Below are 14422 nucleotides of genomic sequence, written 5' to 3'. Positions count from 1 at the left end.
ATCTCTAAGTTCTGTGAGCTGTCTAGCAAATAATAAAATCCAAGGAAGGCGGGTCATGAAAATCTCCAATTTGTGCTAAGTGGGATAACAGTTATGGGTAACCTGGGGACTTACTATTTGCAAACGGCAACTGAAATGAGGGGCACTCTCGGCGGGACTGAGCCGTTAACTTGTGGAGTCTGCATTAACTCCAGGTAGTTTCAGAATTTAACTGAAATGTAGGACACTCTGCTGGTGTCAAGAGAACTGCTTGGTGTGGGAAAAAACCCTAATACCCTATATAGTTGTCAGAACTGTTGCAAGTGAGGTAGCAGTGTTAAGAATAAAGGAAAAACACACACAAGCCAAGTGTTTCCTAAATAGTTAGATATTGTATAATTCTGTTCACATACTAATGACAAAAGGACAAAAAATAGGGTGATAGACAATGGATCAGTAGTTACCAGGGGTTAGGGCTTGGAGGAGGATATGATTATTAAGGAACAGTATGAAAGGTGACAGAACAATTCTATATCTTGATTATGGTGATGGTTTTACAATTTTATACATGTGATAAAATTTCATAGAAACACACACACACACATACACACACAAAGGAATCTATATAAAAACTGGTGAAATTCAGATAAGGTCTGTGATTTATTAATAGTAGTGCTCCAGTGTTGATTTCCTAGTTTTGATAATTGTTATGGTTATACAAGATGTTATTATCATTGGGGGGAAAAATGGTGAAGAGCACATGGGAACTCTATACTATTTCTGCCACTTCTTATGTGAGTCTAAAATTATTTCAAAATGAAAAGTTTAAAATCCATTACTTCCACTCTACATGTTTAATCCTCCTATGGGTTTCCTAATTCGGTGCAACTTGAATGACTCACTGAGCCTCATCAATTTCTCTTCCTTAACATCTCTCAGCCTGGGTATTGCTTTCCTACTCCCAATTTTATTCCCTGGTCCCTGACTGGACAGCCATAACATCTATAGGATCTCTTTGCTTCTACTACTGTCTGCCTCCACCTGCACACAGTGTGCAAAGAGGAATTACATAAGCATGCTGCTTGTACTGTATCATCACTCAAAAGCTAGCAGCAGTTGTTTACTCTCTGCACCTTAATATCCAAAGTACTTAATTTGGCATTCTACACTATATAATATATTCCTCCCTCAAAGCAAAATTTCCAGTCTGCTACTGCTACAATCATTCAAATAGCTGACATTTGTTCCACAGCCACCCTTCCCTCAACCTGCAGTTTCATTTACCTGTGATCAACCAAAAATATTAAATGGAAAATTCCAGAACCAAATGATTAATTCGTAAGTGTTAACTTGTGTGCTGTTCAGCATAGCATGAAGAAATCTCATGCTGTCCCACTCTGTCCTACCCTGGATGTGACTCATTCCTTTGCCCAGCTTATTCATGCTATGTATACTCCCTGCCCAACAGTCACTTAGTATAACCATCTTAGTTATCAGATTGACTGCTCTATTTTATTATTTGTTATTATTGTTAATCTCTTATTGTGTCTGATTTATAAATTTAACTTTATCATAGGTATTCATGTATAGGGAAAAAACCTTGTATATCTATGGTTTAGTGCTATCCATGGTTTCAGGCATCCACTGAAGGTCCTGGAACATATCCCTCTAGGATAAGGGGGGACTATTGTATTATACTGGTTTGCTTCTGCCCCCATACATGCAGGCACTGAACACTTTGTAGTGCTTTGCCTGTGCTCCCATGTATTTCCCACTTGGAGAACATGACCCCCCCTTCAGTCCCATGAACACCTAGAGCTCTAGCCTACAGTGATCTCTCATGCTCTTCATTAGCCTTCCTGAGCCCATACTTCTGCACTCTTGTATGGTGCTTCCCATGTGTGACTTTCTGAGGTTACCTTTCTTTGTCTGCTAACTTAATAGCATTTGAAAATCCACTTCAGAGCCTGACTATGCCTTTCTCTCTTTAATAGATTGGGAAGTTTAGTACATAGCAGACTGTGAATTCTGTTTCTAGTGGACAACTGTCTGCTCACCATTCATGAAAGTGACATGGAAAAAGAGATAAGGACACAGTCAAAAATATGTTTGTTTATAAAATCATGCTTAAATTATGATTTCTAATATTTTCTAAGCAAATTTTAAAAAGCCTGTTAAGGTATCTCTCTTACCAGAAAACAAGTAAGCAATAACAGAATCCTCAGGCATTGCGAATGAGACAAAAGAATAAAAATAATATTTTCTAGATTAACTAGTCCTACCTGAAACTAATAGTAATGCCATATGAATTCAGAAAAATTTCTATAGAATGTGCCTTGCACTTGACTCATCATCCCTTATGCACATTGGATGCTGAATACACATTTAGTTGATATGTTGATTTTTCCAAATTTCAAGTTGATTAGCCTGACAGAAATACCCTTTTCATGTTTTGGTACAGTAATATACTTTAAGGTCTACATATTAAGACTACGAAGGTGAGAAAAGAGCTAAATCACCTATGAAGAAATTGCAATCTTAGTTGCTCTTACTTTTCTTGGAGTGAATATTCACAACAAGCATCACTAATTGAGACAGATAAAGGTATTAAACAGGTATTACTTGGTCTATTTACTCAAGTTATTTTTCTAATATGAAATGACTGAATAGGTCATCATTTCTTTTAACCAAAGAAATAATTTTTGAATTTTTTTTCTCTGTGTGTGTGTGCTTCTTTTGGACATAAAGCAATAGTATTATGACTTTGGGCACTGTTTATTCTAAGGGTTTTTATCATCTATTTCTTCACTTTGTAGTTATTCGGGAGTTTCTCATATTTAAACCACAGATTAATTTTTAGCCATTACTAAATTAACACCACTACACCCAGAGCAATGATTTACATGGACAAGTATTTAAATGTAACAAGCCTGTTCTCATCAACTAGATCACATTCTCATTGAATTCTTCCATTTTTAGTTGACACATAAACAGTGAAGGCGACTGTAGTTTATACATGGTATATGACTCTTCAGGTCATATAGCCTTCTGGACCTTTTTCATTTCCGTGTTTGACATTTTTGTCCTTTGTCTTTCTGGTGTCAGAAAGCTATATTATGCATTAAGCACAGATTATTTATAAGGAGCAATATAATCATTATAGGGACAATGGTTTCAAAAATAAATATCCAAATATGTCACTGTTATTTGACATTTAAACGAACTTATAATGAACCAAAGATCCCCATTATGGAGAAACTGAGAAAGGCAAAGGAGAAATAGAAGTGCCCCCTACACTCTTCATTTCTGAGAGAAAAAAATCCAGGCATACCTTGGAGAGATTGCGGGTTTGGTTCCAGACTGCTGAAATAAAGTGAGTCTCATGAATTTTTTGGCTTCCCAGTGCATATAAAAGTTATGTTTATGCTGTACTGTAGTCTATTAGGTGTGCAATAGCATTATGTCTAAAAAAAAAATGTGCATTCCCTAATTTAAGAAAGGGGAGTAAATGGTAATGGAAAAAAATACAATAAAAAAATAAAAATAAAGACACTTTGGGAAACATAAAAAAATAAAAATACTTTATTGCTAAAAATGCACCTGAGCCTTTAGCAAATTGTAATCTTTTATCTGGTGGAGGGTCTTACCTTCAATTTGTCAAAAATGCAGTGTCTATGAAGTGCAGTAAAGCGAAGCACCATAAAACAAGGTGTGCCTGTACTAAGCAAGTATATAAGAACTGTTTACCTACTCTTTTCTGTGGGAAAGTAGGAATAAGTATTATAGAACTGGATATATCAAGTCACGAATAACTAGAACTAAGTGTTAGAGGGTTGAACACAGATTTGAAAATAAATATTCTTAAAGAGAATCAAGATCCACTGAAATGTTAAAATTGTTCTGTAATATTATTCATGTCATTGCCACTAAGATACATTACTGATCTATGTTTTAATATATTTTGTTTTGCATAATCTGTAGACAAATAGCATGACACAATATAATGAACATCCATTCATTCATGCAATAAATCATTAACTAATACTTACTGAGCACCTACTACATGCTCAGCACTTTCTAGGGTGCTAGACAGAAGTGAACCAACAGCCAAAAATTCCCACCCTTATGCATATTATATTTTATAGGGATCAACAGACATCAAATAAGTCAGTAAAATATAAGTATGCTATGGAGAAAACTAAGGCAAGGAAGGGGGCTAGGCAATACTGGCAGCAGAGGGCATTCCTTCTTCCAAATTTTAAATTGTGGCTCAGGAAAGATCTTACTAAGAAGCTGATATCTAAGCAAAGACCTGAAGATGGTGGGGGAAATAAAGCCATGAACATATCTGGGAGAAAAGTGTTCTAGGGAAAGAGCATGATTGACACAGAGGCGTGAGGCAAGAGTATGCCTGCTTTCAGAGGAACAGCAAGGAGGCCAATACAAAGGAAAGTGAGTGGGAGAACAGTAAGGGGTGAAATCAGAGAAGTAACAGGGAGTGAAACTATGTATTAGATTAAGACTACATCAGGGGACAGGCCTGGCCTGAATTTAGGAGTCACTGGTGTACAGACAGCATTTAGAGCCACTAAAACTAGATGAGGTGTCCAAGGGCCTGAGTGAAGACAGAAAAAATAAGAGCAGGGACGGAGGCCTGTGGCACTGCAATGTGAAGAGGTAGGTGGGGGTAGATGAGGAAGAATCCCCATGAGCTGAGAAGGAGCAGCCAGAGAGGTAGAAGGGAAGCTAGGAGAGTGAAGTGTCCCGAAGCCAAGAGAAGTCAGTGTTTCAGGAGGATGGATGTCTGCTGTTTCTGAGATACCAAGAGGGAGAAGGCTTGAGATTTGATCACTGAACTTGAGCAGTGTGAAGGTCATTAGTGGCTTGGCAAGAACTGTTTTAGAGGAGTGGGTAGGACTGTAATCCACTAGAGTGGGTGCAAAAAAGGGATGGGAGAAACTGGAGAAAGAAAGTGAGTACAGAATACTCTTTCTAGGCTTTTGCTGTCAAAGGGGAGCAGAGAATAGGGATAGAAGCTGGAGTGGGTTAGAGTCAGGAGAAGATGTGTGTGTAATAAAAATAAATCGTACCATATTCAATCCAATAGAGAGAGGAAACTGATCATGCAGAAAAGGGGAAAATTGCTGGAGTAATGTCCTTAAGTAAGTGAGAGGGATGGGATCTTGTGTATAAAGTAAACGGTTGTGGTAGGTTGAATTAAAAACCTAGTTCCACCACTGACAACTTCTGTGACTTGGGGCAAAATTCTTAACCTCTCTCAGCCTTAGTGTTCTCAACTGTAAAGGGAGAATTTCTTGGAATTATTGAACTGTATCATGTCTTCATCAAATACTACTGTTTTATTGAAGTCCCAAGTTGTAATTTTCCTTAATACTTATTAGCAAGATGGAAGATAAAAATAATCTTTAAAATCTGCCTTTCCCCTAAGACAATAAATCCAGATTTAGTATCTGTTCAAATAAAAATAATGCTATAAAGCACAGTCACATCTAAAATAAAGATAATTCGGAGATCCAAGATGGCGGAGGAGTAAGTGGAAGCTACACTAACCTCCTCCCAGGACCAGTCTGGATTTACAACTTAATTTTGGAGAAATCATCCGGAATAACCAACGGAACACTAGCTGGAAAGAAGTCTTATAACCACGGAGAGACAGAAAAGGCCGCTACATCACAACGTGACCGGTAGGGAGTGCGGAGACGCGGAAGGGCTGGCTGGGCTCACACGGGTAGCAGCTGAAGGGACTGAGAAACAGCTCAGCAGCTGGGGATTCCCCCTGAGAAGGGCAGGGTCTAAACCCCCAGCTGAGCTTCCCAGCCTACAGCAACAGAGTGGAAAGTAAAATAGTATCCAGCTGAGAAAAGCGAAAAGCCACAGGGTTTCTTGCTAGCCGGAGAGAAACAGCAGGAGAAAAAGAGCTCTTAAGTGGATCACATACGAAAATATTTTGGCCACCACTTACCCTGGGCTCAAGCAGAGGGAAGGCAGAGAGGACTGGAGACACTTGGGGAGAGTTTGGCACGGTGGCTTTGAGGGGAGAACTGGAGGAGCAGCCGACTGTGTCCCAGTGCTGACTCATCCCCAATACTGCGGGTAGACCATTCCCCTCCAAGTGGCGTCAGCCTGAGGGGAAGCAAAAGCCCTGCCTACAGGAATTAAGCTGCCACACCCACAGTCTTTAAGCCTGACAGCTAATCACAGATTGAGTAGATTAACAATCAAAGAAGACAGACAACAGCAGTAGATCCCTGGAAGTCTCCAACAGGCTGCCTAGGGCCAGACTTGTACATGATCTGACGCCACCAGAGGCAGATCCAGGAAGTGCAGATCATTCTAAGAAGCACCAACAAACAATAGGAGTCAAAAAAATGGGGAGACAGAGAAACAACCTCCCATCAAAAGGAAAGGTAGAATCCCCAGAAAGAGTACTAAATGAAATAGAGGGGAGCGAACTATCAGATACGGAATTCAAAACATGGATTATGGAGAAGCTGAATGAGCTCAGTGGAAACTACAAAGAACTCCAGAAAAACTACAAGGAACTCACAGAAAATTACGTGAGCATGAAAAAGGACATAGAAGCTATCAATAAGAGCCAGGAGGAAATGAAGAATACGATCTCTGAATTGAAGAACACAGTAGAAGGAATTAAAAGCAGGCTAGAGGAAGCAGAAGATCGGATCAGCGAGCTGGAGGACAACCTACACAAAAACTCCCAGATAATGCAACAAAATGAAAAAAGACTGAACAAGACTGAAGAGGTTCTAAGACAGCTGCAGGACAACATGAAACGTAATAATATCCGTATCATAGGAATTCCAGAAGGAGAAGAAGAGCAAGGGATAGAAAACCTCTTTGAAAAACTAATGACAGAAAACTTCCCTAACATGACGAGAGAAAGAGTCACGCAAGTCCAGGAAGCACAGAGGGTCCCAATGAAGATGAACTCCAACAGGCCCACCTCAAGACACATCATAATTAAAATGGCAACATTCAAAGACAAAGAGAGGATCCTAAAAGCAGCAAGAGAAAAACAACTAATAACATACAAGGGTACTCCAATAAGGCTATCATCAGATTTCTCAGCAGAAACACTACAAGCCAGAAGGGAATGGCAAAAAATATTCCAAGCAATGAAAAACAAAGGCCTACAACCCAGAATACTATACCCAGCAAAGCTCTCATTCAAAATGGAGGGTGAAATAAGGAGCTTCCAAGACAAAAGAAGGCTAAAAGAATACATCTTCACCAAACCAGCAATGCAAGAGATGCTAAAGGGTCTGCTCTAAGAAGATAAAGAAACAGAGAGAGACAGAGAAGAACACGAGTGCAAAGGGGAAAAATGACAATGAATAAGTACTTATCGGTAATAACCTTAAATGTAAATGGATTAAACGCTCCAATTAAAAGACATAGGGTAGCTGAATGGATTAGAAAGAATGACCCACATATATGCTGTCTACAAGAGACCCACCTTAGAACAAAAGATCTACACAGACTGAAAGTAAAGGGATGGAAAAAAGTATTTCAAGCAAATGGGCATGAAAAAAAAGCCGGGGTAGCAATACTTATATCAGACAAAACAGATTTCACAGCAAAGTCCATAAAAAGAGACAAAGAAGGGCATTTCATAATACTTAAGGGAAAAATCCATCAAGAAGATATAACCGTTATAAATATATATGCACCCAACTTAGGAGCACCCAAATACATAAGGAAACTTTTGAAAGACTCCAAGAAAGATATAGACAACAACACACTCATAGTAGGGGACTTTAACACCCCATTGTCAACAATGGACAGATCTTCGAAGCAAAGAAACACCAAAGATATTGAGGCACTGAACAACACTCTAGATCAAATGGACTTAGTCAATATATATAGAAGTTTTCACCCCAAAGAAGCAAAATATACATACTTCTCAAGTGCACATGGAACATTTTCAAAGATAGACCACATGGTAGGACACAAAACAAGCCTTAACAAATTCAAGAAAATTGAAATTATATCAAGCATCTTCTCAGATCACAATGGCTTAAAATTGGAAATCAACCTCAAGGAAAAAACTCAAAAACATTCAAACTCATGGAGAATGAATAACATGCTATTACATAATGAATGGGTTAACAATGACATCAAGGAAGAAATCAAAAAGTTTCTGGAAACTAATGATAATGAACACACAACAACCCAAAACCTATGGGATACAGCGAAAGCAGTCCTAAGAGGAAAGTTCATAGCAATACAGGCCTACCTAAAAAAGCTAGAGGAATATCTAATAAAAAATTTAACCCTACAGCTACAAGATCTAGAGGAAGAACAACAAGCAAAGCCCAGATCAAGTAGAAGGAAGGAAATCATCAAGATCAGAGCAGAATTAAATGACATAGAGTCTAAACTAACAATTCAAAAGATCAACAAAAGTAGGAGCTGGTTCTTTGAAAAAATAAACAAAATTGACAAGCCTTTAACCAGGCTCATCAAGAAAAAAAGAGAAAGGACCCAAATAAATAAAATCAGAAACGAAAGAGGAGAAATCACAACTGATACCACAGAAATACAAAGGATTATAAGAAATTATTACGAACAACTGTATGGCAAGAAATTTGACAACCTAGAGGAAATGGACAAATTCCTGGAAACCTATAGTCTTCCCAAACTGAATCAAGAAGAAGCAGAAAGTCTGAATAGACCAATAACAGCTAGTGAAATTGAAGCAGTAATCAAAAAACTCCCAGCACACAAAAGCCCTGGACCGGATGGCTTCACAAGTGAATTCTACAAAACATTTAGGAAAGAACTAACTCCTATCCTTCTCAGACTATTCCAAAAGATACAAGAAGAGGGAAGACTGCCAAACTCATTCTATGAAGCCAGTATAACCCTAATTCCAAAACCAGGTCAAGACACAACAAAGAAAGAAAACTACAGGCCAATATCGCTGATGAACATAGATGCTAAAATCCTCAACAAAATATTGGCAAACCGGATCCAGCAACACATTAGAAAGATCATAAACCACGATCAAGTAGGATTCATCCCAGGGATGCAAGGATGGTCTAACATTCGCAAATCAATAAACATAATACACCACATAAACAAAATGAAAGACAAAAACCACATGATAATATCAATAGATGCAGAAAAAGCATTTGATAAAGTACAACACCCATTTATGATAAAAACTCTCAGCAAAATGGGAATAGAGGGAGCATAACTCAACATAATAAAGGCCATATATGAGAAACCTGAAGCCAACATCATACTCAATGGGCAAAAACTGAGAGCATTCCCCCTGAGATCAGGAACAAGACAAGGATGTCCGCTCTCCCCACTCCTATTCAACATAGTCTTGGAAGTTCTAGCCACCGCAATCAGACAAGAAAGAGAAATAAAAGGCATCCAAATTGGAAAAGAGGAAGTAAAACTGTCATTATTTGCAGATGACATGATAGTGTACATAGAAAACCCTATAGACTCCACAAAAAAACTACTCGACCTAATAAGTGAATTCGGCAAAATAGCAGGATACAAAGTCAATATTAAGAAATCAAAGGCATTTTTATACACCAACAATAAAAACTCAGAGATAGAAACTGAAAGAAAAATCCCATTTACCATAGCAACAAGAAAAATAAAATACCTAGGAATAAACTTAACCAAAGAGGTAAAAGACCTGTACACAGAAAACTACATAACACTGAAGAAAGAAATTAAAGAAGATACAAATAAATGGAAGCGTATATCATGCTCATGGATGGGAAGAATCAACATCATTAAAATGTCCATACTACCCAAAGCAATTTATAGATTCAATGCAATCCCTATTAAAAAGCAGCAACATATCTCACAGACCTAGAACAAATACTTCAAAAATTTATATGGAACCAAAAAAGAGCCCGAATAGCCACAGCAATTTTGAGGCAGAACACAGTAGGAGGAATCACAATACCCGATATCAAACTATACTACAAGGCCACGGTAATCAAAACAGTCTGGTACTGGCATAAAAACAGACATATAGATCAATGGAACAGAATAGAGAGCCCAGAAATAAGCCCAGGTTCATATGGTCAACTAATATTTGACAAAGGGGGAAAGAACATCAAATGGAGTGAAAAGAGCCTCTTCAACAAATGGTGTTGGGAGAACTGGACAGGGACATGCAAAAAAATGAAACTAGACCACCAGCTCACACCATACACCAGAATAAACTCAAAATGGATCAAAGACTTAAATGTAAGCCGTGACACCATAAAAGTCCTAGAGGAAAAAATAGGCAGGAAAATTTCAGATATCCCACGTAGCAACATTTTCACTGATATATCTCCTAAGGCAAGGGAAATAAAGGAAAGAATAAACAAATGGGACTACATCAAACTAAAAAGTTTCTGCTCAGCTAAAGAAAACATCAGCAAGATGCAAAGGAAACCAACCATATGGGAAAATATATTCGCCAATGACATCTCAGACAAGGGATTGATCTCCAAAATATATAAAGAACTCATACGACTCAACACCAAGAAGACAGACAACCCAATTAAAAAATGGGCAAAGGACCTGAACAAACACTTCTCCAAAGAAGACATACAGAGGGCCCATAGACATATGAAAATATGCTCAACATCACTAGCCATCAGAGAGATGCAAATTAAAACCACAATGAGATACCACCTCACACCAGTCAGAATGGCCATCATCAACAAATCAACAAACAACTTGTGCTGGAGAGGATGCGGAGAAACGGGAACCCTGGTGCATTGCTGGTGGGAATGCAGACTGGTGCAGCCACTGTGGAAAACAGTTTGGAATTTCCTTAAAAAACTAAAAATGGAACTGCCTTTTGAACCAGCAATTCCATTGCTAGGATTATATCCAAAAAATCCCGAAACACCAATTCAAAAGAACCTATGCACTCCAATGTTCATAGCAGCACTATTTACAATAGCCAAGTGCTGGAAACAACCTAAATGCCCATCTGTAGATGAGTGGATCAAAAAACTGTGGTACATTTACACAATGGAATTCTATGTAGCAGAAAGAAAGAAGGAACTTCTACCATTTGCAACAACATGGATGGAACTAGAGAGAATTATGCTTAGCGAAACAAGCCAGGCAACGAAAGAAAAATACGTTATGCTGTCACCTATTACAGGAAACTAATGAACAACACAAATGAGCAAAATTGAACCAGAGGTATGTAAACAAGAAGTAGACTAACAGTAACAAGGGGGGCGGGGGGGAGGAAAAGAAAGGTGTAAGGGGATGGGTCAAGTTAAAAAATATATATATATATGAATGACCCACAGACAGGTGCAACTGAGTGGGGACTAAATGTGGGGGAGGGGAGGGACAGGGTGCAGGGAAACAAGAGGGCTAAAAAAGTGAGACAACTGTAATGGAAAAACAAACCAAAATTTCTTAGTGAGGGAAAAATGAAAATATGAAGAATGGAAATGCCAGTTCAGTGAATATTAGGACAAAGATTTTCCTTCACGTTGTATATTTTTCTCCCTATTTGATCCCTCCAGAGTTTGGCATTCTAAACAAGTAAGTAATGACATAAGTTCCTTTGCATAGAACTAATAAGACCAGTTGTCAACAGAGGTTCTTTTTTTTTTTTTGACCAAGTCTTTGACTGGAATGTCAAGCCTAAAGGAAACATACTTGGGCTCAGATTGTTACCAGAAAGCCCTGAGGAACTGGGAATGACTTTCAAAGGTAATAAAAGCCCGTGAGATAAAAAGGCCTGGTACCATGGTTGGTTGTGCGGTCCACAGCAATCTCTCCAGGGAAGGAACGAAGGTTGTTTTCCTGAAAGATGGCTAGAAGGGACCTTAAGGCACAAGGAAAGACCAGAAAGACTTGGAAAAAACAGGTGTGTACAGGCAAGGATGAATGCCAGATATGTGGCACAGCTTCTGTGCCCTGAAGAACAGACTGAAGGTCACCCCAAATATTCCTTGGGTAAGTTCCAGCAAAGCAGAACTAAAGATCATAAGTGATCATTTGCTGCTCTTGTTATGTTTATGCAAACGAACAGGATAAATTAAAAATGGACTTAATGTAGTCCCTTTAAAGACAAGGAGGGTAACCTTAGGGAGAAAAATTATTATTCAAGGAAAATCACAATGATCAGTAGTAGAGTATAAAACAGGGCAACTAACCGTCTTAAAAGATTCTTCTCCAGATTTAGAGACTTGTTTGCGGGTTATGTTACATAAATTAACACGTGTTTTTTGTTTCCAAAGGACATAAGCCTATGATCGCATTACCTGAGTGATTATCTGTACGCATAAGCCTCACTTAATCCTCTCTGCAGCGCTGCCTCCTGAGACTCAACGGTTTGGCTGAACTAAATGGCGGGGTTGGGGAAGAACGGGGTGGTCTGTGGACTTCACTTTAAAACGGGTTTCTCTTTTCTATCCTAATGGCTTGGACAGAAAAGGCCCAGAGGTCTGAGAGGGGGAAAAACCTAAACTATTTACCTCAGCCCAAACTAAGTATAATGGGCAAAAGGGTTTTGGACAGGCGAGATGTGCCTAGCACACTTTCTTACAAAAAAGCCTTTTTTTTTTTTTTTTTTCTTTCCCTAATATGGAACATTGAAAAATTAATCCCTGCCTTCTGTCATCTAGTAGTTATGGATTGAATGATGTCTTTTAACCCTTTTCGCCAAATCTGTTGCCCCCAGAACACAACAAGGTCACCAGCCTGTTAAACCAAGCACGCCGTTGACCGGAGACAGCCAACTGACCTGGAGTCTGCACGATCCTTCCCCATGTGGGAAGGCCACCCTCCCCTCCACACCCCCACTCTTATTAGGGTTTTCTGGACCCAAGGGTAGGTAGGACGACGACCATGTCCAGCTTGAAGCAGCTAGAGGAGCTTGAGACCTTCGCCCATTGTCCTTTACAAGATTACAAAGGATCCTAATATTTGAGAGGGGGGGGATAGTTAATTTTTATGAACCAGGGGTATGGACTTGGGGGGGATTGCTGGGGGAGGGGGGTGCTGGGTGGAGGGGAACAAGGGGGAGAAAATTGGAACTGTTGTAACAATATAATCAATAAAAAACATTATAAAAAAAAAAAGAAAACATCAGCAAGATGAAAAGGAAACCAACCATATGGGAAAATATATTCGCCAATGACATCTCAGACAAGGGATTGATCTCCGAAATATATAAAGAACTCATACGACTCAACACCAAGAAGACAGACAACCCAATTAAAAAATGGGCAAAGGACCTGAACAAACACTTCTCCAAAGAAGACATACAGAGGGCCCATAGACATATGAAAGCATGCTCAACATCACTAGCCATCAGAGAGATGCAAATTAAAACCACAATGAGATACCACCTCACACCAGTCAGAATGGCCATCATCAACAAATCAACAAACAACTTGTGCTGGAGAGGATGTGGAGAAACGGGAACCCTGGTGCATTGCTGGTGGGAATGCAGACTGGTGCAGCCACTATGGAAAACAGTTTGGAATTTCCTCAAAAAACTAAAAATGGAACTGCCTTTTGAACCAGCAATTCCATTACTGGGATTATATCCGAAAAGTCCTGAAACACCAATTCCAAAGAACCTATGCACTCCAATGTTCATAGCAGCACTATTTACAATAGCCAAGTGCTGGAAACAACCTAAATGCCCATCTGTAGATGAGTGGATCAAAAAACTGTGGTACATTTACACAATGGAATTCTATGTAGCAGAAAGAAAGAAGGAACTTCTACCATTTGCAACAACATGGATGGAACTAGAGAGAATTATGCTTAGCGAAACAAGCCAGGCAATGAAAGAAAAATACGTTATGCTGTCACCTATTACAGGAAACTAATGAACAACACAAACAAATGAGCAAAATTGAACCAGAGGGCATAAGCCTATGACCGCATTACCTGAGTGATTATCTGTACGCATAAACCTCACTTAATCCTCTCTGCAGCGCTGCCTCCTGAGACTCAACAGTTTGGCTGAACTAAATGGCTGGGTTGGTGAAGAATGGGGTGGTCTGTGGGCGTCACTTTAAAACTGGTTTCTCTTTTCTATCCTAATGGCTTGGACAGAAAGGGCCCAGAGGTCTGAGAGGGGGGAAACATAAACTATTTCCCTCAGCCCAAACTAAATATAATGGGCAAAAGGGTTTTGGACAGGCGAGATGTGCCTAGCACACCTTCCTCCAAAGAAGCCCTTTTTTTTTTTTTTCTCCTAATGTGGAACATTGAAAAATTAATCCCTGCCTTTTGTCATCTAGTGGTTATGGATTGAATGATGTCTTCTAACCCTTTTCGCCAAATCTGTTGCCCCCAGAACACAACAAGGATGCCAGCCTGCTAAACCAAGCACGCCGTTGTCCGGAGACAGCCAACTGACCTGGAGTCTGCACAATCCTTCCCCATGTGGGAA

General features: G+C 39.3%; 1 protein-coding gene across 10 annotated transcripts in view; it reads right to left on the bottom strand.

The window, feature by feature from the left end:
• Positions 1–14422, bottom strand: part of CASK (calcium/calmodulin dependent serine protein kinase) — a 419618-nt gene that overhangs the window by 131966 nt on the left and 273230 nt on the right. The gene's annotated exons all lie outside the window — the stretch shown is intronic.

The sequence above is a fragment of the Furipterus horrens genome, unplaced genomic scaffold (assembly GCF_987537825.1).
Source record: "Furipterus horrens unplaced genomic scaffold, mFurHor1.1.pri manual_scaffold_17, whole genome shotgun sequence".
NCBI lineage: Eukaryota > Metazoa > Chordata > Mammalia > Chiroptera > Furipteridae > Furipterus > Furipterus horrens.
This window is presented reverse-complemented; position numbering and strand designations above follow the sequence as displayed.